The 5,495-nt window shown below is 51.0% G+C and overlaps 1 protein-coding gene across 1 annotated transcript in view; it reads right to left on the reverse strand.

Moving 5' to 3' along the window:
* CCL5 (chemokine (C-C motif) ligand 5) overlaps window positions 1–5,495 on the reverse strand; it is a 16,442-nt gene that overhangs the window by 801 nt on the left and 10,146 nt on the right. The gene's annotated exons all lie outside the window — the stretch shown is intronic.

A 5,495-nucleotide genomic window follows, 5' to 3' on the forward strand; every position in this document is an offset into this window, starting at 1 on the left:
TGACCACAGAGACCTTCATGTCAGCTGAGAAGTGGTGGCTGGTGCTGAAGCAGGCAAGTGGAGCTTGAAAGCCTCTTTTCTGTCTGCTGAGATAGTCAGGAGCTCCTCTATTTATGGGGTGAGGAGGTCTGCGCCGTGGCTTGCGTAGTGGAATTTCCCCCAGAGAAGAGGCTGCTCATGGTGGAATCTCGTGATGGAACGGAGCAGCAGCCCCAGCCCCGGAAGCGTGAAACTGCCCCCTCGATTCAGTGCCTCTCCAGTGACACAGGATATGAAACACTCATCGATGCTATTTCTGCTTCTTTCGTGCATGCCCCTTAGTAAGAAGTTCCCCCGTGGAGGTTCCTGTATTTGTCAACAGGCCCCTGTTACCCAACCTGCCCCAGCAGCTTGGAGGTGAGAGTGCGTCCTTGCAAGAGCCATGCAAATGGGCTGAAGACCATGGACAGGGTCATAGAATCATAGACTACTGAGTTGAAAAGGACCTCAAGGATCATCTAGTCCAACCCTGTAAAGTAAAGAAATACAGTTTAAATGATGCAGCCCAGCACCTTGTCAAGCTGAGCCTTAAAACTGTCCAAAGGATGAGGCAGGACAGGGAAAAGGGAGCTGAGATCTCCTCTGTCATAGACTTCACATCTGCCCAGCCCATGTTGCCCCAGTGGCAGGAGACAGGAGATGTCACTCTGTGTCCTGCACATGCTTCATGTAGTTTGAGGGGACTCGGGGCATGTCCTGCAGGCACCTGCACAGGTGGTGCTGGGCATGAAAAAGAGCTGCAGAAGCTGAAGCACTTGGGTTTCCTCCTGAGTTGAAGGGAGAGAGTTGAGATGGGATGATATCTCCTGGAGGTCCCTGCCACACTCCATGTCCTATAAGGAGACTCTAAATGACCAATTCAGATTGAACAGTTAAATTTCAAGGGCTATGGATAGGTGAGGTTGCTCTCTGAGGGCTGGGCAAGGGCTGTGACAAGGGATGGTCCACTGGGAAGAAGCTGCTACACACAGAGCCTTGGGGCTCTACCAAACTCCTCTTTGTCCCAGAGGAGGAGAGGGAAGACCTGGCAGGGAGGTGACGGATGCTCTGGGAAGAGCTGAGGTCCATCCAGCTGTAATGAGATGTTCCTAGGACATCTGTTTTCAACAGGGAGGCAGACACATTTCTGGAAATTGTCTCCATTTTGTTATTTTCAAGGTACTGCTGAGCGGTGATGTCTTGACGGATACTGCCTATAAGTCAGTGGAAGAACTATAACGTAAAGCGGAGCAACCCAACCGCACCGCCAGTACCTCTGCACCCTCACCGCAGTGCTGAGCACTGACTCATTGTGTTTCTATTAAAGGCTCTCTATTATTGACGCAGACACCTTCTGTAAATGACCTGGTGTTTCCCAAAATATCATTCCAACACCATGTGGTGCGCACAGCCCCCAACCTGCCATGGCTGGTGGGAGGGGAGGCAGGTCAGCCCACGGCAGGTTAGTTCCGTGCAGGTTAACTCCTCTGCTCCGTGCAGGCAGAGAAGGGCCTGAAGGACAACACAGTCCTGGACTTGCACAGGAGAAGTCCCAGAGGTGGTTCACCCTCAAGAAAGCTCCTGATGGGAGTTGTGGTGCTGTACCTGCCCCTTGCCTTGACTGAGGAGGGCAGACTTACCCCGTGGGGCAAAGGTGGCTCTTGCCATGCTGAGCATCACCTCCTTCCTGGTCGCACCATGGCCAGTCCAGTCCCATCTGCATCCTTCCCTTTGCCATTTGCAGAAAGAGGCACCTCACCAGCTTGCTCTTTGGTTCAGACCTCAATCCCCCTCTTCCGCTTGTCAGCTTGCTTGTCCCCAGCTATCCTGCGAGGATGAGGAGAGAGCCTGCCTCCGCAGGCAGGACAGGACAGGCAGCCAGGCAGGAGGTGGGAGCCAGCTGGACCAGAAAACGACTCTGAGCTAGCGGTGGCTCACTTGGCTCCACTGTCAGGTTGTTCAGGGAATAGAACTTGTAGATGTATGTAAGAGCGTGATTTGCCTCTGAGCTGTTCCCTGTGATTGTACCTTCAGGCATTCATGGGTCACGTCTTGAGATCTGCCACCTACAGCCTTCTGGTCCCGTCCCTCTCCCAAGGCACATGATGTGGGTAGGGCAGGCAGGAGAAATTCCATTTATGGTGCAGAAATGTTTGGAGAAAAATCAAGGTTCATTAGAACAGGAGAATTACTTGGAAATCTGCATTAATTATGCAAATGTTCTCAATGGTATCCTTCTCCATTTCAGGCAGCTGAAAGCCTCCATGCCTTCATGCCTTTGTCAGCAAGCAGATGATGATTTTTTTTTGGACTCTCAGAGAGCATTTTTTAATGAATCAAAAAAAAATTTCCTTAGTTTAGCTGAGTCAGTGTAGGATCAGTTTAGCCCGGTGCATTTTTTAATGAATCAAAAAAAATTTTCTTAGATTAGCTGAGTCAATGTAGGATCAGTTTAGCCCAGCTAATGTGCCTTATAGGGCTGAAACTTTTCTACTGCTGAAAGCTGAAATAACTCTAAAATCAGGGTGTTTGTTTTGTCTCACTTTTCCTTAGAAACCTGACCAAAGTTCCCCCTTTGCCAGCTCTTTGCAGGCTTGCTAGAAGTGGAAGGCTATAGTCATATCAACAGTGCCCCGGGTGTTGCAACATGCTCCTAAAAAATGTTTCCTCACCCACTTTCCCGCGTTACAGTCATGATGAAATGAGAAAATAATTTCTTCCAGCTCTCCCCCCTGTCAGAATGAGAGGAAGCTACTCCTCTTGGGTGAAGGACCATCTGACCTGGGAGCTGTTCTCTGATGGACAGACGGCTGTGGAAGAGCCACCAAAGCAGACCAGAGCATCTCAGGGGTGATCAGGTTCATAGCACAGCAGGGAGGTGATTTAAGGTGGAAGTTTTCCCACCGTGGCTCCAGGTGGGTTCAGGATCCCTAACTCAGCCCGTGGTGTCCCTTTGCCCCTGCAGCCGGTGCACAGTGCTTGGAGTCAGCAGGACAGGCTGTCTGAAGCAATCTGGCTGATGTTGCACCAATTTACATAGAGGGATACCATAAATGTTTTCTGCAAGTCCCCAAAAAATCCCGGGAGAAAGTGCTAAATAAAGCAAAAGCCCAAAACAAATTCGGTGCTAGCAGAAATAGGGAAATTCTCAATCTTGAATGAAAGGGGAACCCTCAAAAATATGTTGAGAGTGGCTGATGTAAGTTGCTATTTATAGCAGATTTTCACGCTGAGGAGTCAGGATCTGCTCAGAAAAAGGAGAACTTTTAAAATGTCCTAGTTTAGAAGTTGCCTCTGGGACAAGCTCTGCTTCTACCTGCAGCACTCCCCGTCCTGCCCTCTCAGAACTCAGGCACCAGTGGATTTCTATCAGTGTCCACGAATTTCGCCCCCACCATTCTTGACATTTCTGGAGAAATGCTGGAATTTCTGAGATGATGTCATGTCCTGGAACAGGCTCCCATGGGAACACGTGCCTGTGAGAGTGACTGGGAACCATCCCAGGTCAAAGGGAGACCATGGCCAGCCTGGCCTGTGAGCGAGCACCGACCACCCCGGCACGCTGCACAAGAGACCCCTTCACATCTCCCCAAAACCGTGTCACGTCAGGACAATGTTTTATAGCTGATAAGAAAAATGTATCTCATCAAAGGTTCAATCTTCCTCCAGCAAGGGCATTTTCCGAGAAAAAAACACCCCTGGCAATACTATCTCTCTCTGATGGCTGATGGCTGAAATTTTTACTGGCATTTCTTTTGAAGCAAAATAAACCAAAGAGGATTAAGTGTACAGCATTTTAAAGCAAAATTAAAGTGAAATAAAAAAGCCTCCTTGCTTCACACCCTTCTCCATCCCTGGTATGAAAGGAAAAGAAAGGAATAGGGAAAACTTGTGTTTTAGCAATTTTTGAGCCTTAGGGAAGCAGCCGTGGGGCTGTGCTCATGGCTCACCTCGACTGCCAGGTCCAGGGACTGGGGGACACCCGACCCGCACCCCTCAGCTCCCTTCAAACCCTGCAAATGCCTGGGATGGTTTGACACAGATGAAATGTCTCTGCTGGGGCTGCATCTGCTGCCACAGAGGACAGCCCACCCCTCCCATGCCTTCGGCGTGTCCTCAAGGAAGAACAAGGGAGACCAGGCTGAAAACTGAGAGCTCTGCTGTGAAGAACCCCTACATCAGTATGTAGATGAACCCACTGGGCCTTGTGTGCTCATCACAATCAAGCGAAAAAGAAAAAGAAAAAGAAGTAAGACACAAAGTGATTGTTTTCATTTTCGTTAGTGCTTCTGGAGTCCAGATCTTTGGGACTTTCTGAAGACCCCGTGTCCAGCAGCACCAGCTTGGTCCCTCTCTTTGTGGCGCGTTGGCAGGGATGTGTCAGCTGTCGGCTCCTCTCCAGCGCTGATGGAGGGTTGGAAACCCCATGGGTGGTGTGACCTCTGCTCCCACGGTGAGGTGTGACCTTTCCAGCTGTGGTGGTAACACACGGAGATTGGCAACCGAGCTCGGATCTTTGCTAGCTTCACAACTTATTTTGGGCTCACTGCAAGGCTGCAAACCACTTCCCACGTGCAGGGGATGTTTGTAGGTCAGGGCGCTCTGCAGCGTCTCTCTGAAGCGCAGGTCCCATCCTGCTCCCCGTGATGCTGAGGCTTTGGCCACACCAGATGGGCTTTGCGTCCTTCAAAAGGGCCATTGTCTGGCCGCTCCGGCCAGCAAGGGCTCTGCCTGGCACCCACATCCCTTGGGGGAGCGGGGAGGGCCTGGGAAGCTCTGGCATGGCTCACTGGCCAGCATCCCATGGCCCCGCAGCCTCCCCATGTGGCCTCCTGCATCCCTCAGGAACTGTGCAAGAGGGATTTGCTGGGCAGCTGGGCTTGGTCAGGGATCGCCTTTGCAATCAAATGGCTGGTAGGTGTGGCAGGGATGGGATAAGATCCCTTTATGTCCTTCTGATGGTGCTAGGGTGCCAGGGCTGGGATGGTGCAGCCACCCACAGGTGAGCTGTACCACTAAAGGAAGGCAGATGAGGCTTTCCCATCAGCCTAGGGATGTGAGGAAAGTACCTGGCATCCCTCTGCCCTGGGGGAATGTCCTTTGTGATCTGTGGCTCTTGGCGACGGCAGGATTTCAGGCAGAAAAGCCCTTGGGAGGATCTTTGTCACCATCTTTTTCAGGGAATGAAGAATCAGTAGCCACTGTAACATCCTTTCCTACAACCTTCCTCCCTGAATAATTTTACCTTTCTTTTCCTACCCTGCCTGCACCCAAGCAAGTCTCATGCCCCGGTCTGTGTGAGACTGAAATGAGAAGAAATGGCTTGTTTCCCAGAGCAAGAACAGAAGCTGGAGAGAGGTCAGCTTAGAAGTACTTAAACTGCAGGAGCTGTGACAGCGGAGAGCTCTGAAGCCTGGAAGAGAAATGAAAACCAGTGTACGGAATGAAAGCAGAAGCTAGCCAGGGAGGCCAGCGCA

The sequence above is a fragment of the Apaloderma vittatum genome, unplaced genomic scaffold, assembly GCF_000703405.1.
Source record: "Apaloderma vittatum isolate BGI_N311 unplaced genomic scaffold, ASM70340v1 scaffold34135, whole genome shotgun sequence".
In the NCBI taxonomy this organism is placed as follows: domain Eukaryota; kingdom Metazoa; phylum Chordata; class Aves; order Trogoniformes; family Trogonidae; genus Apaloderma; species Apaloderma vittatum.